The sequence below is a fragment of the Anolis carolinensis genome, chromosome 3 (genome assembly GCF_035594765.1).
Source record: "Anolis carolinensis isolate JA03-04 chromosome 3, rAnoCar3.1.pri, whole genome shotgun sequence".
In the NCBI taxonomy this organism is placed as follows: domain Eukaryota; kingdom Metazoa; phylum Chordata; class Lepidosauria; order Squamata; family Dactyloidae; genus Anolis; species Anolis carolinensis.
In genome coordinates, this window is record NC_085843.1 from 70,399,118 (window position 1) to 70,424,021 (window position 24,904).

The 24,904-nt window shown below is 41.4% G+C and overlaps 1 long non-coding RNA gene across 1 annotated transcript in view; it reads right to left on the minus strand.

Annotated features, from left to right (window-relative positions):
• Nucleotides 1-1,271: 1,271 nt before the first annotated feature.
• Nucleotides 1,272-24,904, minus strand: part of LOC134297444 (uncharacterized) — a 182,439-nt gene continuing 158,806 nt past the window's right edge. Inside the window, exon 2 of the long non-coding RNA XR_010004203.1 lies at nucleotides 1,272-1,539. This is a non-coding gene — a long non-coding RNA (uncharacterized LOC134297444). The remainder of the gene's footprint in view (nucleotides 1,540-24,904) is intronic.

The following is a 24,904-nucleotide window of genomic DNA, read 5'->3' on the forward strand; positions in this document are numbered from 1 at the left end:
CTGGGTCAGAAATAATTTCCATCTTTTATTCTAGATTCTCTGAGGCATAGTTTGAATCTCCCTCAGGGAAAACAAAAATATTGTATAAATAAATTTCTTCTTTCACCCCAAAGTGTAACTAGATGTATAGTATTTTGCCATTTCATCAAGTCCATCTGCAGTGAGATATGCCTGCAAAGTTTGTTCCCAATACCTCTAGTACTTGTGTAAATTATCTTGCAAAAACAGAGAAGGTGGAGACTGGAGTGAATCCAGTTCTTCATTCAGAATTCCCACCTACAGTAACAAAGATTGCACTGCGACCTCTGACACCACATAATATTTGCTGTTGCAATCAATATAAGACAAACTCACAAGCTGACAAGACTCCATGTCTTCACAAACTCCAGCAGAGCATTGTGGAAGAAGCTAGGGGAACACATGAGTCTTAAGCAATTAAATAGTATACAGTTGCAGTAAAAACTGATTTGAACCTGATTCAGAAATGAACTTTGACCAGGATGAAACTTATTCTGACCTTTTACCTAGTTCTACGAGCTCCTTTCAATTACAGACCCCAGCTGTGGATAGCTACGATGCTTCCTTAATTGGGAGAGATACTGAAAACATTACTCCCATGGTAGAACCAGATGTCCCGAGTTCCCCAGGTAATGTATCCTTTAACATAACCTACTAGGTTGTTAAGATCATTTGGAGAGACCCTGTTCTCGGTCCCACCTGCCTCGCAGGCGCGGCTGGTGGGAACGAGAGACAGGGCCTTCTCGGTGGTGGCTCCCCAGCTGTGGAATGCCCTCCCCAGTAGTGTTCGACAAGCTCCATCTCTTCTAGGTTTCAGGAAAGTCATGAAGACATGGCTATGTACTCAAGCGTTTAAGGAGTAACATCTGAGGTCGATATGACGTGAATCAAGGTGCATAGGAAGGTGTTAGTGGATGAATTTAACTATACATGCATTTTAAACTGTCAAGAGTCAGACGCCAGTTAACATACAAAACAAAGTTTATTCCGAAGATAAGCCAAAAAATAACATAATCACAGGAAATATCCTTGAAACACTTCACTTTTCAGTGTTTCGAGAGTAGATTGGACAATAATAACTCAAAAACGAACCACGCTAATTTCCCATGCTGGCATTCAATAAAAAACTAAATAACGCTTCAATTCAGCTTTGGAAAACAAATAGAGTTAATCGCTGGAAAATAAACAAACTAGAAAAGCAGTAAAGCTGCTTCCACGGTGCAGATAAGATGAGAGCCTCAAAGGGATGATGAATAGCCGTCGTCAGAAGAATCCAAGGTCAGGTCAGGAGGCAGCAGAAATTCCGAAAGACAAACCAATAGTCAGAAGCCGGGAGTAGCCGTCAGTCAGAGGGTGTAGACAGAAGCCAGGTCAAATTCAATCCAAAGTCCGAAGAGGGTGCAGTCATCCAAAACAGGTCCACGATAAGACACAGCGAGAGCCAAGCCAGATGGTATCAGCAGATCCGAATCACAGTCCAAGTCCAGAAACACAGAGATCCCAATGGCGCCTCAGCAACACCTTGCCACACGCAAAGTGCAGTGGCCAAACATTCCCATTTTATTCCCCTTCCTCCTGGGTGACCAAACACTCACACCCAAACACCAGGTGTCCCAAATCTACTCAGAGTCTGAACTCCACACAGCTAGAGCTCGTGGATCTGGAGTACCTAGCAATTCGTGGGAGTCCCAATCATCCTGCCCAGACTTAGCCCCATGAACACTTAAAGAACCATCCTCCCTTCTCCAAGCATCCCAATTGGGATCAGCTCCTGCAGAAACCCCAGGTTCAGAAGTATCCATAAGCCCCAAATCCCCAGACATCTCCGGTGGCTGTGCCCATTCAGTGCCTGCTTCCCCAGCCACCACCTGTTCCTCAGCATCCATATCCCCATCTGAATCTTCCTCAGAAGATCCCCCATATAGCTCTCTAAGTCGCTTCCTGCGCAACTCCTCCAGTGAACCCTCATCACGAGGGTTTTTTCTTCCTCTTCGAATTCCATCACCATCAACCATAATCCCCGAAGGCGCAGTCACAACACAACTTTATAATTCATGGTTTTATAGAGTCTAATTAGAGTTTTAATTGATGTGATACTGTTTTATTGTTTATTAATATGTCATTGTTTTATTGAATGTATTTTGGGCAATGTAATTTGCCAACTGTTGTAAGCCGCCCTGAGTTCCTCCGGGTGAGAAAGGCGGGGTAAAAATGATGTAAATAAATAAATAATATTCAATTAGTAACATGCTCCAAAATGTGTTTGACCATTTCCTATGGCAAGCATTAATAATACTCCTGTAATCAATGCCACGTTTCATTTCTTTACACTTCCAGTTTATCTAAATATTCTCATTTGCACTTCATTTTAGCATTTATTAAATTCACTTCATGTAGAAGGCCTTGATGAAAAACAGTCTTGATGGGAAAATTAGTTCAAGCCCTGAAAGCCATACAGAGATTTATGTTGGCAATTAGCAGGTCAAGTAATCTGCTAGAAATGTGCAATTTTTCTCAAGCACATTGTCAAGGTGTTTCTTCCCCTCCTTTCTCTGAAAATTCTTACCTCTAATTAGTGCTAATTAAAGTTATGAACATCTCTTCCTGGAGACTAGAACATAGTGGGTATCATTTTAATAGCAGATATATACATACCAGCCAAATGAATACTGGGTTACAAATATAGTGATGATGCACTTTCTTTAACAGGATGAGCTTTTCACTCTTTTCAATGAAACAAGCTTCTCTACTGTATCTACCTAGAACCAGCATAGTGTAGTTATATACTACCTTTATGGTTGTTTCTAAAATGTCCCAATAGTTGGGATAATTTTTCACTAGATTGAAGGGAGCAATTGGTAACTTTATCAATTCTCTTCCCTTTGCAAGGCAGCCTTCAAAAACATGTTTTGAATACTATTTGCAGTTTAGGACATCCTGTATAACAGTTGCAGGTGGTTGTTTGGTATAGCCACAGTTTTAAATGTCTATGGGAACAACTGCACTGACCACTTATACTGAAAGGTAGGTGAATCAGCTCCATGGTGGCTAAACAATGCACAGGGCTGATTGGGTCAATGTGGGCCAAGGCTACCATTGCGCTGCTTTGAATGACATTAACCAAACTTATGAGCTGCTCCGAATTCTCCCCAAGAATCTGGACCAAACTGCAACTTTGGGCCCATGTAAACAGTTTGACCAGTTCCAAGATGGAACAAGTGCCTAACACTAGCCTTGTTACATCTGCTTGCTGTTGCAAGGAAAACAATGGAGTGGTAATAAAGATTACTATACGGAGGCACCAAACTTGGTTTGGCACCACTGGATGGTCACTCCTGCTTAGACCAGGGGGTGGTGGCTGAAACAAATGGCAAATAATGATGTTAGTTGCAGCTTGAAAAATTATTAGCTAATTTTAATACATAGAGATTAATATTCAGGTTTTAAAATTTCTTGTTCTGAAAATGAATGTTTTCTCTGTGTGCCTGACACTATGGAAAAAAGTAGAGAATATGTGGCAAATTTGTTTTCTTATCATTTTGATTTGTTTATTCTCTTTTTAACTTGGTCTTTTCTCCCACTTCTCTTAAACTGACGGAGATTAAGAAATGTTTGATTCTGAGAGTTTAATCATTTGTTCCTTCATATACCAGTGCTTGAAATTATAAGCATTGTCTAAACAGAATATATCAAGTGTAAAATGCTAACACATGCATAAATCATTTATATTCCAAAATGTGTTTTCTGAAAATGAACAAAAATAAATACTGCATATTTTTCAGTCAAAATTGTTTAATATTGCTAAATATCAGATGCTATAGACATTTTTCCCAAACTGTGCAGATCACCATGAAAAAATGAATAAATGTGTGGTTTGTCTAACATAAATGAAATAAAGGCAACCTTTCTTGTCATGGCTGTCCTTATGCAAAAAAGGCAGTAGTTTCAGGCAGCAGACACTAGGGATTAATGTTAGAGCTATGTGTGCTTTGTTCAGATGTGTTGCAGGATACTACCACACCATCAATGCTGAAATAATTATCAGCTGGGAACCTGGTTGGACTTTAGACAATGCATGGTACAAGATACTGTCCTGTCCTTTGTTTCAGTTAGCATGGTCTACATTTCGTATACATTACAGGACAAATCTGTGAAAAAAGGGAACAGAAAGACATTCATATTGAACAAAACTTTTGGATATATATTTTTCCCCAGCTGGAAGAACATTTGTTTTAGACATGGGAAATATTTTTCTTTTTGATTATTGCCCTCATTTTGTCTGTTCAGAAAATTGTAAATTATTGCTTAGAAATGTAAAAGTATAAATGTTCTGGTTCTATTTGGTTGACTAGCTGTTGCTATTCTATTAAAAACAGAAGACAAAATTGTTAATTATGATGGGATAAGTAAGCTATTTCATTCTAGAAAGTTTGCTTAGACCCCCCCCCCCTTAACTCATAGCATGCACTTTGGCAACTAAGCAATATTATTGTTGCATTGTATACAGGTTTTTGACAAGGGAGTTAAGGATGGATGGGAGTTTTTTAAAAGTGAAATACTCAAGGCGCAAATGCAAACAGTGCCAACAAAGAAAAAAAATATGACAAGTGCAAAGAAGCCAGAATGGATGTCCAAAGAACTTCTAACCAGGCTAAGACTCAAGAGACATGCACAAGAAGTGGAAAAGGGGAGAAATCACCAAAGAAGAATTCAAACGTATAGCCAACTCCTGTAGGGAAAATATTCGCAAGGCTAGAGCGCAAAATGCGCTCAGGCTTGCCAGGGACATTAAAAACAACAGAAAAGGCTTTTTTGCTTACGTTGGTAGAAAAAGGAAGAACAAGGAGGCGATAGGGCCTCTGCAAGAAGAAGATGGGGTGATGGCAACAGGGGACAGGGAAAAGGCAGAACTGCTTAATGCCTTCTTTGCCTCAGTCTTCTCACAAAAAGAAAGCCATCTTCAACCTCAGCAACATGAAATGGACGAAGGATTTGGGGAAATCCAACCCCAAATAGGGAGACAAGTTGTCCAGGAACACCTGGCCGCTCTAAACGAATTCAAGTCCCCAGGGCCAGATCAGCTACATCCAAGAGTATTGAAGGAACTAGCTGAGGTTATTTCAGAACCACTGACAATTATCTTCAAGAGTTCTAGGAGAACAGGAGAAGTCCCGGAAGATTAATAATAAGCATCATCATCATCATCATCTTTATTTATATCCTGCCAACCATCTCCCCACGGGTACTCGGGGTGGCTTACATGGGGCAAGGCCCAACAACAGAATTAAATAGAATAAACAAAAACATAATACACAATTCACAGTATAAAAGATAAAAACAGCAATACAATATAAAACTGGAATATTATCACAATAGTTTGTAATATATAAATCAACCACCAGGCACAGTTCTATCATCTCCATGGGTGGGGAAACTAAACAGCAATGCAAGATAAAATGTTGGCTAAAGTGCATAGAAGGAAGTACCTGGTAAAATACAGGATAAATTATTGATACCGTCCGGAGCTGGTTAACTAATGGCTGTCTCACCAAAGGCCAACCGGCACATCCAGGTCTTTAGTTGTTTCCTGAAGAAGGATAGGGAGGGGGCTAACTTAATCTCCCTGGGGAGGGAGTTCCAGAGCCAAGGGGTCACGGCCAAGAAGGCCCTCTCTCTCACCCCCACCAGACATATCTGTGAGGAAGATGGAAGTGAGAGGAGGGCCGCCCTGGAAGATCTTAGAGGTCACATAGGTTCATAGGGGAGGACACTGTCACAAAGATAGGCAGATCCTGAACTGTTTAGAGCTTTATAGGTAATAACCTGCACCTTGAATTGGCCCTGGAATGTTATTGGCAGCCAGCGGAGCTGCTTAAACGGGGGGTGGGTGGGGGTGGGGGGTTGACTGCTCCCTGTAAGCAGCTCCGGTTAGTAACCTAGCTGCTGACCTTTGTACCAACTGCAGTTTCTGGACCATCTTCAAGGGCAGCCCCACGTAGATTGCATTACAGTAATCAATCTTTGAGGTAACTAGAGCATGGACCACCATGGTTAAGTCAGACTTCTCAAGATACGGTCACAGTTGGCACATCAGCTTTAATTGTGCCAAGGCCCTCCCAGCCACCACTGACACCTGAGGATCAAGTGACAGCGATGAGTCCAGAAGGACCAACAAACTGCAGACCTGTGCCTTCAGGGGGAGTGTGACCCCATCAAGCACAGGTTGCCACCCTATACTCCAATCAGTCGAACGACTGACCTGGAGGACCTCTGTCTTGTCAGGATTAAGCTTCACCTTGTTGGCCCTCATCCAACCCATCACAGTGGCCAGACACTGGTCCAGGACCCGAGAGGCTTCCTTGGAAGTAGGTGGAAAAGAGTAGTAGAGTTGAGCGTCATCTGCATAGAGATGGCACCGAATTCCAAAACTCCGGATGACCTTGCCCAGCGGTTTCATGAAGATATTAAAAAGCATTGGGGAAAGAATAGCACCTTGCTGTACCCCACAGGTCAAAGGCCACGGATTCAAGCAGGTATCATGTTGTGACTGCGCCTTCGGGGACTGTGGATAATGGTGGTGGGATCAGGAGAGGAAGGAAAAACCCTCGCGAGGAGGGCTCGTTGGAGGATTTGTACAGAAAGAGAATTAGGGACCTCAATGGGGAGTCTTCTGAGGAAGATTCAGATGGGGAGTTTGTGGAAGAAATGGATGCTGGTGAACAGGTGGTGGCTGAGGAAGTGGGCACTGACTGGGCACGGGCACCGGAGATAACTGGGGAATTAGGGCCCATGGATACTGCTGAACCTTGGGTATCTTCAGAAGCAGATCCCACTTGGTCTGTTTGGAGGAGGGAGGATGGATCCTCAGGTGTGCATGGTGTTGGGTGTGGGCAGGATGATTGGAATTCTGATGAAGAATTAGGCACGCCCGTCCCACGAGCTTTAGCTGTGTGGAGTTCTGACTCAGATTAAGGATTTGGGACACCTGCTCTTTGGGTGTTGGTGTTTGGACACCCAGGGAGAATTGGGATAAATTGGGAATGTTTGGTCACTTCACTTTGTGTGTGGCAAGGTGTTGCTGGGCACCATTGGGATTCCTGTACGTGTTAAAGAAGACTGGACTGGGACATTGCTTCAGATGTAAGTTTATCTGGGTTGCTCTGCAACGGAGGGCTGGAACTGTGTGGGTTTTCCTGGACTGCACTGTTATTACTATTTTTAGCTGCTGTTGCCTCCGTTGCCTTGGCTCTTTGTGCCATTTCGTGGACCTTGAATTGATGACTACAACCTCTGGATCTTGGACTGGAATTTGACCCTGTTTCTGCCTTCGCTCTCTGATTAGTCTACCCATGGCTCTTGACTTCTGGCTTGCCTCCTGACCCTGCTGCTGTCTCCTGTCCTGACCCTGGATCAACCTGACGACGTCTCTTCGCCTTGTCCCTTGAGCTTCTGGCATTACCTGCACTCTTGAAGCAGTTTGCTGCTGTTCCTGCTATTTCGACTCCGGACCGGTTTGACGACATCTTCTTGCACTGCCCCTTTAAATCCCCAAAGCCTGTTGTTTTCAACAGTAAGGGCTTGGAACCATACTTTCCCTTTTGCACCGGCTCCAAGTTTGTTTACAAGCTCCTTTGCCCTTTTTTTTTTGTTTCTGTTTAGAGCTTTGTATTAAAACTGCTAGCTTGTGACTTTTGGGAGTTTTTTTGGGAGTTTCCAAGTCTTTGCTTTGTTTTGGCTGCTTTTCCAAGCCAACATAGTTTGTTTAGAGCTGAATTGAAGCACCTTTTGTTTTATCTGGATTATTTGCTTGGCTAATCCAGTTTGGTTGCTAAGCATACTTTTTGATATATTTTTGTTTGGACTGCTTTAAAACACTGAAAGTTAAGTGTTTAAAGCCATCTTTTGTGTTTGTGTCTATTTTTTTGGGCTATCTCTTGAATAATCTCTGTTTTGCTCTCAAATTGGCGTCTGACTCTTGACATATCCTGTCGAGACACAGAGGCCTTAAAGAGCCACACACGCTATTTAGTCCAACAAAAGATTTATTGCAAAAACAAATAAAAGCTCAGAGACATTTAGCTTTAGTGTCTCTGGCCAAAACGTAAAGAATTTACCCAAACTGGGCTCCAAAAGGCAAAGGGAAAATAATCCGGATTAAACAGGAGGAAAAACTGGATTAAAAAGCAGTCAAAGTAACCAGCAAACAAGCAGTGCTGTATCCAAAGAGTTCCAACAAACAGCATTGCCCCCCAAAGAGTTAACTGTAAGAAGGAGTTGCCAAAGCCAGCCATAGTCCAAGAGTCATTGCCAAAGAAGGCCTCCACCCCATCATCATCTCTTACAGCTGTCCTTGTCTTCACACGTGAACCCCTGTTTCCATCCCTCCAGTTCCTCCATCTCTTATCAAGACTTAGGCTTCCCCATGATTCAGATGTATCTCCCATTTGCCAATCCTCATGTCCCAAAAACCCCACAAACGTATCACTAGAGGTTGGCTCTGCACATATATCACTTATCTCTTGTACCTTAGCCCAATCCCCATCACTCCCATACCCATAATTCCCAGAGAAACCCATAAACGACTCATAATCTGTGGGAGCAGTAAGTATATCCCGGATCTTCTTCCTCTCCTGTTCTTCATCTGATTCCTGCTCCCGAGTAACCCTCTTTGTTCCTCTATTTCCATCCACCACATCTCCTTCCTCACTCATTGACTCCTCGCCACTTGAAAACCCTTCGAACGTGTCTTCATCAGTAGGTGCCATAAGTATATCCCAGATCCTTTTCCTTTGCTGTTCTTCATCTGTCTCCTGCTCGCGAGTAGCCCTTTTCCCCCTTCTGGTACTCATACTACTGCTTGCAACATTTCTTACTGGCTCTACAATATATCCCCCAGCTTCACCATCTGGGTGCGGCCCTCCAGGAAGGAGTGGAGCCACTGCAGAGCAGAGTGCCCCCAACCCCCATCCCAGAAGGATACCATTGTCAATGGTATCGAAAGCCTCTGCGGAGGTCATCCACCAAGGCGACCAAAGCTGTCTCAGTGCAGTGACCAGGCCTGAAGCCAGATTGGAATGGGTCAAGATAATTAATGTCTTCCAGGAATCCTTGGAGTTGAGAGGCAACCACTCACTCCAGAACCTTGCCTAAAAATGGGAGGTTTGAAATCGGGCAATAGTTTGATAGCATAGAGGAATCAAGGGACATCTTTTTCAAAATTGGTCTAATAATTGCCTGTTTCAGTCTTAATGGAAGTTGCCTTTGTTACAATAAGGCATTAATAATCCTCAGAAAACAATAGATCAACACCCCCACCCCACCCCGGCAGGTTTTATAAGCCATGAAGGACAAGGGTCTAGTGCACATGTGGCTGGGCTTATTGCTCCAAGGATCTTGTTGAACAAGGTTGAACAAGATGAAACCAATCCATTAAAGTTGGACCAACAGATGCTCCAGGTACTTCATCTGGAACTGTATCAATGTTGGTGTCCAAGTCGGAGCGTAATCGAGCGACTTTATCTGCAAATGATGCACGAACTCATTGAGTGTCCGGGTTGTCAGAGGGCTCCTCCCCCTCATGAGGATGAAGGAGCTCTCAGACAACCCGGAACAACTCAGCTGGTCTATTTGTTGCAGACGCTATGCAGGCAGATGAGAAAGCTTTACTGGCTGTACTCAAATCCACAGAGTAGGCCTTAATAGAGGCTCTAGCCCATGTTCGGTCGATGGCACTCTGAGTTTTCTGAACTGTATAACACAATATTGGTTCAACACATAAGTAGTACACAATATGTATATTGGAGCATCATATACATATAACATTCACAGAAACAATACTCAGTCCTGAGGTATATAACTCAAAGTATTTAACTCAGTGTTATAAATCAAACAAAATGATATAATTCTCTGCAGTCCTACAAGGATTGGATTGGCTTAAAGGCAAACCGATTCAGAGTCTCTGCAGTTCTGGAGGGATTCCTCAGGACTCCACAGGTTTTGGAACAATAGTAAAGCCAAGTAGACAGAGTCAAAGTTGATGTAGCTCCTGAGTAGATGGTAGTATATCCATTCACGCTGTTTACACGCAGTTTATATGCCGTTTACAACTGGTTCCCGGGTTTTATCCCAGTTTCGGTAACCCTTCTTCTGGTAAGCAGCAAAAGCTTTATTATTTCTTTATTGATGGCTCTGCATCAGGTATTCTTAATTCTTAACAGAAATAAAATAAAAGGAAATTTGTCTAATGTTGTGCTCTTTATAACATTTAAATCATCAATTGTATAGACCTTGTGAAAATAAACTATCACAAACCTTAGAGACACAATCAGATCTCAGAGAGAAATTACAAGAAATAGACAAAAAATGTAAAGAACTAACAGTACAAATTAGAGAATATAAGATCAAGAAGTTTCAAAGGGTCAAACAGGACTACAAAAGCAATAGGGTATATAATTGGACGAACAAGTCCCTCCTCCCTAGAAGGAAAGTCCGTTTTACTACAGCCTCTACGGACCAATCCCTCACCACGGACCAATCCCTTACCACAGAAGATGAATCAGGGAGAAACACTGACAGATCGACTACATCTCCCATTCTTCCCCGAAGGTCCAACAGAATTAGATACACCAGATCTACCCATTTTCAGAAGGGCCATCACAAGAAAAATCGTCCTTAGTAGTAAATCTATCCAGTTACCCTTTATCTACACAAGAGATCTCAGTTGTCAACAAAGGTTTGAGTTTTGTACCCACCCCTCGATTTAATCTGTTCAGGACTAAAATAGAAATCTTTAAATTATTTAGAACAATAAGATTAAAACATTTCTTTGGACAAAAAACTGACATCATACGAGATCCATTTAAACCAAAAAGCAAATTTGTCCCTAACACTGAAAACATAATGATCAAAGCCTTTGAAAAGGTTGTCACTAGAGACATCGAAAAATTATCTAGAGCAAATACCATACGACACTCAAATATGTCTAGATCTGAATTAAATATTCTAAATAGACTATCTACTATGCCTGATTTGATTTGGAAGCCTGCAGACAAAGGAGGGGCTATAGTACTATTAAACTTATCAGATTATATCACAGAAGTCAATAAACATTTAACACCTTCTATAAACCAATACCATCAGACCCCACTAATAAAATTAGATCATTGATCAAAATAGTATGTACTGAAGGACTAGCGATGAACTATATCACAATGCAGACTTTTGATTTTTTACAAAACCAACATCCCAGAATTCCTGTCTTTTATATTTTACCTAAAATACACAAAGGCATTATACCCCCTCCAGGCCGACCTATTGTATCTGGCACGTCATCAATATTAGAACCACTAGCTAAATATTTGGATCATTTCCTTCAACCCTTTGTTTTGAAAACTCAATCATTCATTAAAGATACCACTCATTTCATAAACATTATTGAATCATTACACTCCCTAGAAATTCTACTCTAATGACTCTAGACATTACTTCTCTGTATACCAATATCCCCTTAAATGAGGTAAGAACCATCATTAAAGATCTTTTTGACTCTAGAGAATCCCATACACCACCTACACACTTCCTCATGGATTTACTTGATATAGTCTTAGAAAACAATTATTTTAAATTTGATACGCAATTTTATTTACAAATATGGGGTGTAGCCATGGGGAGCGCAGTCGCCCCCTGTCTCGCTAATCTTTTTGTTTCCCAACTAGAAACCAATCATATTTATGATCAAGAGCAGAACCCATATTTCAAAGATATGATCTATTATGGGAGATACATAGATGATGTATTTACGATTTTTACATCACACAATATGGCTGAACAATTCAGTAATTGGATTAACACCATCCACCCCAATATTAAATTCACTAAAACCATCAAATTGACAGATATACATTTCCTAGATGTTTCTATACACCAAGATGAAAGGGGCTTATACGTTACTAATTACTCCAAACCTACTGACAAAAACTCCATTCTTCACTTTAATAGCTTCCATCATTACTCACTTAAATTCAATTTGCCATATTCCCAACTACTTAGAATCAAGAAGAATAATAGTAAACCAGATCATTATTTTGCAGCAGCTGTCAGGACCCAGGCTGCAAAGGCACCAATAACCAAACACAGAGGCCAGAATCTATCTAATATCTTTATTGAAGGAATATATAAAGTTAATAAAAGCAAGTATATGAAATAGTCCAAAAGCAGACCTTTCAGGAAAGGTCTAAATTAGTCCAAAAAAGCGATGTCCAATATGAAATATTAAGGTTCAAAGTTGTAATCCAATAACCGAAACACTCACTTTGCCAGGCAAAGTGAGGGGAGATGACAAGGTCCTTTAGTCCATAAACTTGAGCAAGGCTAGGAAATAACTTGATACTTGAAACAAGGCTTAAAACGTGGAATAAGGTAACAAGGAACAAGAACAAGGTCCGTGGAAAAACTTGGTAAAATCCGTGATACAAGGCAATGTTTAGTCCTGGGAAACAAGCAAGGTCCGTAGGAAAACAAAGGCAGAAACAGGAGCGAAGGCTGGAAAGCAGGGCAAGGCTTGAGCAGGAGCGAGGCTTGAAACGGAGCGCGCTGTCCAGACACAACTCGCTCCGGAGGTTGACGAATTGACTCCGCGAAGTTACTTCGCGGGTAAATCACCTATATAGAGTCTAACTTTCCCGCCGAAGCAGTTCTCTGGGAACCAGAAACGAAAGCTAATCTTTGAGACCAGATGTTTGACTCCTTAAGGATTCTCACGAAAAAGCAGACTTAATTGGCTGAATTCTTGGCTGCTATCCTCGCACTCCTGCGCGAAGCAGCTTCCAAACCTCTCTGTTGTTTACAAAACTCATGGCGGGAGAACACAGGGGAAGTGGGCTCCGGATTTGTTTGACATACTTCTGGGTCACAACTCTCTTGCAGGTGCAAGGTTCCCAGATCTGCCTGGGAAAGATCTGGCTGGGAAGATTCCAGTTCAGACTGGGAAGGTAAAAAACCCAAGTTTTCTTCATCATCAGGCATTACAGTGTCATAAGCAGGACTACAAGGCCCATGAGTCATCACAGCAGCCCAGTCCCTTAACAACAAGCTTAAAGCTAGAGGCTATCCAGCTAAGATACTGAAACAGGCTTTTCACAACAGATAGATAGGAGTACCTTATTGAAATACAAACCCAAACAGCAACTAAACAGGATTATCTGTCCATTAACACTTACCTCACAGACCCCACATATCCGCAGAATTATCAATAAGCATTGGCATCTTGTACAGGAGATCCCAGGGTGCAAAGATGCACCTATTATAGCACACAAAAGATCTAAAAATTTAAAAGATATTCTCATTCATTCTGATTTCAAAATATCCAATTCAGATCCCAGGAATATTATCACAGGGAATTTTAAGTGTGGACATTGTGACGTTTGTGGTCTCACGTCCAATATTAAGCAATTTCAACATCCATAATTGCTCATCAAGATCAATTTGAAAAACTACATGACTTGTTCATCAGAAAACGTAATCTATGTTATTAGATGCCCTTGTGATTTATTATACATAGGTATGACCAGCAGACCCCTGAAAATCAGAATACAAGAGCATCGTTCAAAAATTAAAAGAGGAAGTTTAGACTCCACCCGGTACACTCATTTCCAACAAAAATCTCACCCATATAACAGTTTTAAATTTCTTGCTCTAGAGAAGGTTTGTGCTGCTGGCTACACAGACATCAAAACTAGTCTCCTCAGAAGGGAAGCCTTCTGGATTTACAAACTGAGGACCATTACCCCTCATGGTCTAAATGACAAATTGGACCTCACCTGCTTCCTGTAATCAGGTATTTAAATCACTAGGGGACCATGAATGGCTGCTCGCACCACAAAATCCACAGCAGCATATTGATACTGCGAACATGTGAGTAGATATGTGTACTACTATATCTGGTAAAAAGATAATTCCTTGTTTGTAATTTAGAATACCGCATATCTTGGGATGCTTTGACATGTCTATTTTCACAAGGTCTATACAATTGATGATTTAAATGTTATAAAGAGCACAACATTAGACAAATTTCCTTTTATTTTATTTCTGTTAAGAATTAAGAATACCTGATGCAGAGCCATCAATAGAGAAATAATAAAGCTTTTGCCGCTTACCAGAAGAAGGGTTACCGAAACTGGGATAAAACCCGGGAACCAGTTGTAAACGGCATATAAACTGCGTGTAAACAGCGTGAATGGATATACTACCATCTACTCAGGAGCTACATCAACTTTGACTCTGTCTACTTGGCTTTACTATTGTTCCAAAACCTGTGGAGTCCTGAGGAATCCCTCCAGAACTGCAGAGACTGAATCGGTTTGCCTTTAAGCCAATCCAATCCTTGTAGGACTGCAGAGAATTATATCATTTTGTTTGATTTATAATACTGAGTTAAATACTTTGAGTTATATACCTCAGGACTGAGTATTGTTTCTGTGAATGTTATATGTATATGATGCTCCAATATACATATTGTGTACTACTTATGTGTTGAACCACTATTGTGTTATACAGTTCATTACATTGTTTAGAATAGACAGCTGTGTTTACTTAATACTACTCTGAGTTTTCTGCCAGAAGCACTCTAGTCTCTGCCTCGCCCGCTTCATCAAAGCCAGCTCCTCAGAGAACCAAGGAGCTGGGTTGACTCTACGTAGTGAGAGGGGACATTTGGGAGTGATTGTGTCTAGAGCCCTGGCCATCGCAATGTTGTAGAGATTGACCAGAGTCTCAACAGGAACGTCAACCGCCATGACAGGGAGATCCCCAAGAGACATCAGGAATCCATGCGGATCCATAAGTCTCCTGGGGTGGACCATCTGTTTATGACCTCGGGTTTAACCTTTCCTATTCTGTGTAAGCCTATGTCCATAGACATACACATACAGTAAATCAGTCCTTTTAAGTTTATTGTGAATTACTCCCACATAAATATGTCTGTAATAACATGTTGCTGTCCTCTTTGCCAGTGTACCTACTATACCAGTGGTGGTCCCAACAATGGCTTAGGCAGTGGTGTGATAAATTAGCCATGGACCCCATGATAATTTTGGCATAGCAGTAAAAGCTATTAGGAGAGAAATATTGCACTGCAATGAACTGTTCAGGAAGCAGTAAGGCATGGTCTAACAGTTTTCTGTCCATAACATGACCATATAGCCCGGAAAACACATTGCAACCCAGTGATTCCAACCATGAAAGTCTTCGACAACACAGTTTTCTGTCTGATAGTGCTGTCACACACCAATTTAAAAGTGCCTTCTGTTGCCATGTAACACTGTTATAGTAGTATGAGGCACCAATAAAAATCAACTATATTCAGATCCTCTGAAGATGCCAGCCACAGATGCAGGTGAAACGTCAAGAGAAAATGTTGGTAAAACATGGCCATACTGCCCGGAAAACTACATAACACTCCAATCTACTATTAATTTCTATGCTAAGTTAAAGAATAATTTAAAGCTTTTCTGGCAGACTGATTGCACCTTGTGTGTTGAATCATGACATGACCACAACTGACACTAATTAACTGGATTTTGCTAAAATGGCTGAATCATAGGGGCTGTGTCATTGTTGATTGATACTGGGACTGTTTGAGGCCCTATTTTCATTGCAACATTTATTCTTTTTCTGTATTTTTAAAGATGCTAATGAGAAAAAATAGATATAGGGACTTTTCACACGGCATAATAATAGCACTGCCATAATAATACCCTGTTGAATTCCAAGGTTTGTAATTTAGTGAGGCACTAGAGGTGTTCTATGGATGAGAATTCTAAATGTGTGTATGGACAAGTGCCTTTGGGCTGACTGTTGACTTCTGACAATCTCATTAATTTAGTAGTTTTCTTAAGCAAGGACTACTCGGAGATGATTTCCTTTCTCTGAAAATAATCTACAGAGCCTGGTATTCATCGACCATCTCTCATTCAAGTACTGCTTAGCATCTAAGATCAGATGTAGCCTGGTATTTTACAATATATTTAGGTCATATATTGCATTGTTAATTACTCTTAGGGTCAACAGTATACAAGATTTCTCTTTTTTCTCTTTGCACATAGTGCATTATCTGCATCACTGGATCACTAGGATTAATCTTTCCTTCCAAATAGTTTACACATATTTCTACTTACTAATTATTAAAATGCCTTTGCCTATTCTTTTCTCTTTAGTAACAATGTAAGACTATAGAGCTGACCCTGCTTAGCTCCCAAGATCAGATAGAGTATTGTTCATTTAGGGTAATTAATACTCTTTTCTAAAATGCAAATCCTAGGCTTTCCTAATATTGGCAGTTAAAGTAGAATCATGCCACTATTACTGTGAAGAATAAAAGAATCCCCAGATGAGTTACACCAGTTATGTTGGAGCCATCTTGGTTTACTAACTAAAGTAACATGCCTTATTACCCAAGACTTTTACTGTGTAGTTTTGATATGGAAAAAAAACACTAACTTTTTATTCTAGTTCCATTTTCTTGTGCATCTCCATGTCTCCTTTTCCTATGTCTATTTTCGTATTTGTCTCCTGGAAACATAATTGTTATTGAATTGATTGCTCTCTTGCTGACTCTATAGGCTGGTGCTAACATTATTTGGTATTGGATTAAAAGCTGTCCCTTTGAAGCACACCAGTGTTGGTAATTGATGTCATGCTCTGTTTGTCACTAGTTTCATGTAATCATCTAGATGTCCCCCAATATGCCGCTCTTTGATTGTCGCTTGGTCTTTGAAAAGAAAGAAGAACTTACCAGAGAGAAGCACCAGATATGTACATAATTACTTGTTTTATGCCTTTCCCCTGCTTGTTTAACAACTGCATCCACAATGAAAAGATTATATATCACATTTTGTGTCAAGGTTATTAATCTTCCTCTTCTCCCACGTATGTTTTTCAGATCTCACTCAAATCAATAGGTGTTCACTTTTAAGAGTTAAGTCACAATAAAGATCACTTTTAAAACCTATCCCCCACTCTCAGTGATATCACTGTGCTTGACCTTCTCCAAATTTTCAACTTTTATAAGCTTTCCTTTAAGGGAAAGGAGCAGACAATATTTGAAAAATCAAGGTTTAATGTTGAGTGAGCCATATGGAACTAACCAGAGGTTCTCATAATACTTGGGAAAGTATTTTACATATAAATAAAAAATAGGTATACTATTATACTATTTACTTTGTGAATGTAATGTATGTTGATAACTATGTTGTAATACTGGCAGTATTTTATGAAAATATGTTGATGAGTCTTGGGAATAAATATTAGAGAGCTAAAAAGCATATACAGGTCTGAGATATCCACAAATGTTACTGGGCTGATGTGATTCCTCAAAGAAAAGAACTTCATTTGTTATTGTTAAATAACCCTAACCATGCATTTTAAAAACCCTAACTGCATAAAAATCAACAAGAATTAATACCCATAATACTTCTTTTGGATCAAACAGTTGAACAACCATGGCTGCCTTAATGGAACTTTATGTTCAGAGCCTATAGACTTCTGTGTAACAAATATGGAGAAATATCAAACAATAAAAATCAAATATTGGTGAGGAGGTATGCTTTCTGTGCACTTATCTATCAGTCTGGATGATTGCTGTTGGGGAAATGATACTGTAGTAGCTAGACCTTTAGTTGATAATTTTTACAATTTTTTCCCTGAGTGATTTTTTTTCTGCAATAATAAAAACTGGTACACTTTTACAAATAGCTTTCACAAATATATCGCTTGTTGTAATGAGTTTTTCCTACTGCAAAGATGCCTTTGTGGTATTCTTTTTCCCCACTGGAGAACTGCATGCAAATTTTGTAGGCATGCAAAAAAGCAGAGAATCATAATGTACCAGAGCTCTTTTGCACTGCAAAGGTATAGCAGTACTAGCTTATATACCTGGCATTGCCCAGGTGTTGTTGGGACCTCTGTTTGCCTGCTTTCTCCCTTCTCCAGATTTGAGAAGGCCTACCTATGGCAATACTCTGGCAACTGTGGGCAGGATCTTTTTTATGCATCTTTCTTTCCTTCTTCCCCTCTTTTCCCTCCTTCTTTCCTTCTTCCCTTGCTTTTCCTCACACACCTTCCTTCTTTCCTTCCTCCTCCCCTCCCTCCCTCCCTTCTGCCTTCCATTCTTCCCTTCTTTTTCTTTCCTTTCCTTCACTCATACTTTTACATTTTCCTTCCTCCCTTGCTTCCCCCCATTTTCTTTCATCATCCTCCCTTCCTTTCCCATCTTTTTCTCTTTCCTCCCTTCCTTCCTTCCTGCCTTCCTTCGTCTCCCTTCCCCCCATTACAGATGTCATCTAACAGAGGCCAAGCCACTTCACTCTCTTTCTTTCCCAATGATGTCATGTAGGGCAACTTCATCTAGCACAGTGGTTCTCATCCTGTGGGTTGCCAGATGTTTTGGCCTTCAACTGCCAGAAATCCTAACAGCTGGTAAACTGGCTGGAATTTCTGGGAAATGTAGGCCAAAACACCTGGGGATCCACAGATTGAGAACTGCTGATCTAGCAACAGCCATTCTGTTTTATTACATTTCTTTTCCTCTGCTCTGGGTCAGAAAGGGTGGGTTTTTACCCTCAGTTATTTTAAGTTGGATAATGCCAAGTTTGATCCAGATCCATCAAGCCATGTAGACATAAAACATAAAATAATAGTAAACATAAAATACACACACACTGTATGTAGATAGATGGATAGATGAAAGATAATAATGCTACCTAAAGTGTCATGGTTCCATGTCATGGATACATAGGGTTTGTAGTGTACCATTTAGCATTCCCAGGCAGGAAGCATTAGATCTTAACCAGACTGCAGACCTCAGGAATCTAAATGATACTGCTTTGATAGTTAACATGGAATCAGAGCTGGCCCTAGGTATTTTTCAAGTGTAGGCAAACAGAATTTTGCCCCCCCCCCAAAGCAATCACTGAAAAATAAAAACGTTGGATAAGTGAAAATGTTGGATAATAAGGAGGGATTAAGGAAAAGCCTATTAAACATCAAATTACATTAAGATTTTACAAATTAAGCACCAAAACATCATGTTTTACAACAAATCAAGAGAAAAAGCAGTCTTGACTGCGCCCCCGTACGTTTTGCACCCGAAGCGACCGCTTAATTTGCCTCATTGTTGGACCGGCTCTGCATGGAATGACAGTGCAGTAGTTGTGTAATTTGAAAGACTCTGTTGTTACTCATTCTGCATATTAATTCTCTAGTCCACAGCCAACCAATGTACCAGTTCTGTTTTTGCTGTTTTCTATCATTGTTTCCAAAGTATATCAATTAGAAATGTCAAGATCAATGGCAACACCACTTTTCCCTGGAGGGACTATCTTTTACTTAGTTCCAAAAATTTCAGAAAGACACAGTGTGAATTTATTTTCAGTCTGATTGCCTGACTTATTACTTGCTCATTTTATATGTTCTCACGAGGAATAGGGGATTTCCTACTATCCTGATATACTCATTGTTACACGGATGAGGTGCTATTGCCTTTAGGGATTTTGTTTCTTGGTTCATAACTGGATATGCTGAGCATATTACTTTGCTAAATCTCTCTTCCCCCTCCATCTGTAATGAGGAAAAAGAACATTTACTGCCACCATAACTGCTCTAAACCGATGGAGTGTTATAGCCTTTGGGTGGTTTGGCTATAGTTCACAAGTCATTGATTCATAAACTTGAGTTATTTTCTGGAAGGAGAATTAACTGTCCCCTCTGTTTTCTCCATCTGCCAAATGCAGAAGAAGGATCACTACTTTTAAGTATTCACCATCCCCCAAAATGGTTAAGAATAAAGTTGTGATGTTTTATCTTAAAGCTAGAGCATTAGAACTCTGTGCTTAAAATTTCTTTGAAACTATCTGATAAATTATTTATTGATGTGCAGTACAGACGCAACATAGTCAGCTCTGACATATGCATAATGCTAGCAGTCTAGCTCCTACTTCATGAGTACCTCAATGCTGAACGTATGTAAACTGCAATCCCGAGCTCATTGTAAGCAAACATACGTGCATCACTCACTTGAGTAAATATTTTTCATCTTCAGGATGTATGAAATTAGAGGAACTTTTTTTTGTTTGAACATACAAAGCTTCTCCAGCAAGGGAAGAAAGATAGGACACAATCTTCAACATTTGATGATAACTGTTTTTAGCTTAAAACAACCCTGAATGTGGAAATCCATTAGCTTCACTAACATCAAATAGTGCATCCAAAAGAGCAAATTGAGAGTGTAACAACTGAAGGACACTTTTGTGAAATACTCCCATATTATTCTGTCACAGCCAAAGTTTCCAAAAAGGCATAGGATCATGCCTGATGGTTGTACTGGGGTTGAATGAATCTTATCGAGTTCTCCTTTCAGTCCCTACAAGGACATGTTCTTGGTAGATGGTCATGAGGACACACCACAATTATTTGATAACTAGTCTTTGGGCATTTTTTGCTCCACATTTGGTAAAAGTCTTTGATTAGGCCGAATTAAACAGTGGTCTACATAGCTAGATTAAACATAAAGATTAGATGAAATTTTGCCCTAGAATAGATGAGCATGTAAAAGGTGGAAAGGAGGTGGGAGAATCATCACTGTTCAATTTTGATAGCTCTTTTGGAAATCCTTAGTAAAAGTAAGACATTATGTCTAGTCGTGTCTAACTCTGGGGGTTTGTGCTCATCTCCATTTCTAAGCCAAAGAGCTGGCATTATCCAAAGTCACCTCCAAGGTCATGTGGCCGGTATGCCTGCCTGGAGCATCATTACCTTCTCACTGGAGCGGTACCAATCAATCTACTCACATTTGCATGTTTTCAAACTGCTAGGTTGGCAGAAGCTGGGTCTAACAGCAGGAGCTCACCCTGCTCCCCGGATTCGAAGCTGCCAACCTTTCGGTCAACAAGTTCAGCAGCTCAGCAGTTTAACACACTGGACCACCAGGGGGCCCTAAAGTATGAACAAATAGGACAACCAGATCGACCCCATGCTGAAACCTTAATGGCTGGGAGGTGTGTGCTGTAGAAAAGCCTATACTCAGAAAATGATACATAACAGACAAAAACCTAATTCAGGAACTGGTATTGTCATTGCAGAGAAGAAACATCGCCCTATTGCCTAGCTTCATTAATGCAGGAAAAATAACTAATTGACTATCTTTATTTCCACAATGGGAAAGGGTGCTTATAGTACTTTCTTTTTTTCAGGTATGAAGGAGCAATATTTGCTCTAAGTCATGAGATGAAGTAGTTTATTTCTGGGGTGAAAAGGTACAACATTTGATGATTGCTTCAACTCTTCAATAGTAGAAGAAACAAAACTGAGTTATGTCACCTGATCTCTAGCCTCAGATTTTGTGCAAAGAAAATTGATATGCCTATAAGGAAAAAAAAAACACAGACATACATGCACACTATCTCCACTTTTACATGAAGTGCCAAAATAGAAGAGGAAGTACAACTCATTTCTGTTTTCTCTTTTCACAATACCCTGAAATATGCAAAAAAAAAAAAAGGGGGGGGTCTTGACTACAAAACCAGAATATAGATTTCTGTTGGATAATGACCACTCACAGTCCCATTCATGTTTACTCATAAGTAAATCTCATTATGCCCCATAGTGTTTGCTTTCTGCTGAGTGTATTTAATACAACACATTCTTGTGTACAGTGCAATCCTGGCTTATTTAGAATCAATGGGACACTTCTCGGTAAACATGCAACAAAAGACAAGCTCTCCAAAATAAAAACTATGTAGTCCAACAACCTACTTTGCACAATAGGAAAAGCAAATTCCTCTGAGAAGCATCAAATATGTCTTTGATGCCCTTTCAGTACAAGGTATTCAGAAGCACAGTGTTTCTGAAATCTAGAGGTTCTCTGTAGCCATGATAATTAATACTGGTAGCAAAAATCTTTTTTCATGAAAAAATGGGGGGTTTTTTTGCATTCAATGATTGGGAAATCCCTATTCATGTCCAATCAATTTCTACCTCATTGAGATGATGATGTCTTCAGAATGGCTAAAAATACTGTCTTACGTGAGCTCCAGCTTACCTTTCTTATCAGTAGTTACAGAATGCTGTTTAAAAAGCTTAGAGATCACAGCACTATAAATCACAATGTAAAGCAGTAATGGTACCTCTCCAGACCAGCTGCTGTACTAGTGTGATAATATTTGAGCTTACCTAGGTTGCTGCCGGCCTGGCATATTTTCTCCAAATGAGTTGACTGTTTCTTAGCTCTTCCCTAGAAAATTAATAATTTTGAATTTGCATTCAAGGAGAAGAAAAACAGAAAAGATACAATTTTTGAAATTGTCAGGCTACTTCTATAGAGAGTGTTTTTGTTACTTAATAGCAGTAATTTCAGGATTGCAATTAAGCCTTCTCAGAATATTTCAATTTAAATCAATGAACTATTCTTGGAAGGGACGAGATGTTTCATAAATACAGAGAAGAATCTGTTGATTTGGTGAAATACTGTGTATATATGTGTCTCTATAGGTGAGATGTCTAAACAAGCTTCATTGCAAGAATGTTTGGAATTATTGCAGTTTTTGTGTGTTACATCAATTAAGTTGCTACTGGGCGACTTCAACATCCATGCTGAGGCCACCTTGACAGGTGCAGCTCAGGATTTCATGGTCGCCATGACGACTATGGGACTGTCCAAAGTGATATCGGGTCCCACTCATCAAGCTGGACATACACTCGACCTGGTTTTTGTTGCGGGTGACGGTTTGGTCAGAGTGGAAGAGCAAATTATTCTTCCATTGTCATGGTCTGACCATTATCTGATCAGTTTAAGACTCACCGTGTCCTCAAACCTCCGCAGGGGTGGTGGGCCCACTAAGATGGTCCGCCCCAGGAGACTAATGGATCCTGAGGGATTCCTGAGGTCTCTTGGGGTTCTGTCTGCTATGGAGGCTGACGATCCTGTCGATGCCTTGGTCACTCGCCATAATAGTGAGATGTCCAGAGCAATAGACACGATCGCTCCCGAACGTCCCCTCTCGCTACGTGGAGTTGCCCTGATCCCCTGGTTCACTGGGGAGTTGGCGGAGATGAAACGTACGAGAAGGAGACTAGAGTGCCGCTGGCGGATAACTCGTGACGTATCTGACCGAGCACGGTCTAAGGCCGCTATTAGAGCCTATTCCGCGGCGTTGCGGGCAGCCAGGAAGGTTTTCTCGACTGCCCGCATTGTGTCTGCAACTAATAGATCTTCAGAATTGTTTCGGGTCGTCGGGGAGCTCCTCCACCCTCCTGGGGATGGGGGGGGGCACCTGACATCTCGGCAACTCAGTGTAGTGAGTTCGCTCACCATTTTGCAGATAAAGTCGCTCAGATTCGTTCCGACTTAGATGCCAGCCTTGATGCCTTGCCAGGTGAGGTAACCGAGGCATCTGTCTGTTCGACCTTGTGGGATTCGTTTCAGCTTGTGCAGCCTGATGATGTGGACAAGATTCTTGGAGCGGTGAGGGCGACCACCTGTGCCCTGGATCCTTGCCCATCTTGGCTTTTAAAACAGGCCAGTGGGGGGTTAGTTGATTGGTTTGTGGCAATAATTAATGCCTCTTTGGGGCAGGGGAAATTTCCATCCAACCTAAAACAAGCCGTGGTAAGCCCTATTTTGAAGAAGGCCTCATTAGATCCGACCAATCCTTGTAACTACAGGCCAATCTCTAACCTACCATTCTTGGGCAAGGTCTTGGAGCGGGTGGTTGTCTCTCAGCTCCAGGGATTCTTGGAAGATACGGACTTTCTGGACCAAGCGCAGTCTGGCTTCAGGCCTGGTTTCAGTACCGAGACGGCTTTGGTTGCCTTGGTGAATGACCTCCGCAGGGAACTGGACAGGGGGAGTGTGACCCGGGTGGTCACCTCTCAGCTCCAGGGTTTCTTGGAAGATACAGAGTTTCTGGACCAAGCGCAGTCTGGCTTCAGGCCTGGTTTCAGTACTGAGATGGCTTTGGTCGCCTTGGTGGATGACCTCCGCAGGGAACTGGACAGGGGGAGTGTGACCCTGCTGGTTCTCTTGGACATCTCAGCGGCTTTCGATACCATCGACCATGGTATCCTTCTGGGACGGCTCTCTGGGATGGGCCTTAGGGGTACTGTTCTACAGTGGCTCCAGTCCTTCCTGGAGGGCCGTTCCCAGATGGTGAAGCTGGGGGACACCTGCTCGGACCCCTGGCATTGACCTGTGAGGTCCCGCAAGGTTCTATTCTGTCCCCCATGCTTTTTAACATCTACATGAAAACGCTGGGTGAGGTCATCCGGAGTTTTGGAGTACGGTGCCATCTCTATGTGGATGACACCCAACTCTACTACTCTTTTCCACCAAAATCCAAGGAAGCCCCTCGGATTCTGGACCAGTGCCTGGCTGCTGTGTTGGCCTGGATGAGGACGAACAAGCTGAGACTTAATCCTGACAAGACAGAGATCCTCCAGGTCAGTCGTACGTCTGATCGGGGTATTGGGTGGCAACCTGTGCTTGACGGGGTCGCACTCCCCCTGAAGGTGCAGACCCACAGCTTGGGGGTCCTCCTGGACTTGGGGCTGACTCTTGAGGCTAAGGTGTTGGCCGTGGCTGGGAGGGCCTTTGCACAACTAAAACTTGTGCGCCAGCTGCGACCATACCTCAAGAAGTCTGATCTGACCATGGTGGTCCATGCCTTAGTTACCTCTAGACTGGATTATTGCAATGCGCTCTACGTGGGGCTGCCTTTGAAGACGACCCGGAAATTACAATTAGTACAACATTCGGCAGCCAGGCTTTTAACCGGAGCGAATTACAGGGCGCGTTCTACGCCTCTGTTCAAGGAGCTCCACTGGCTGACATTTACTTTCT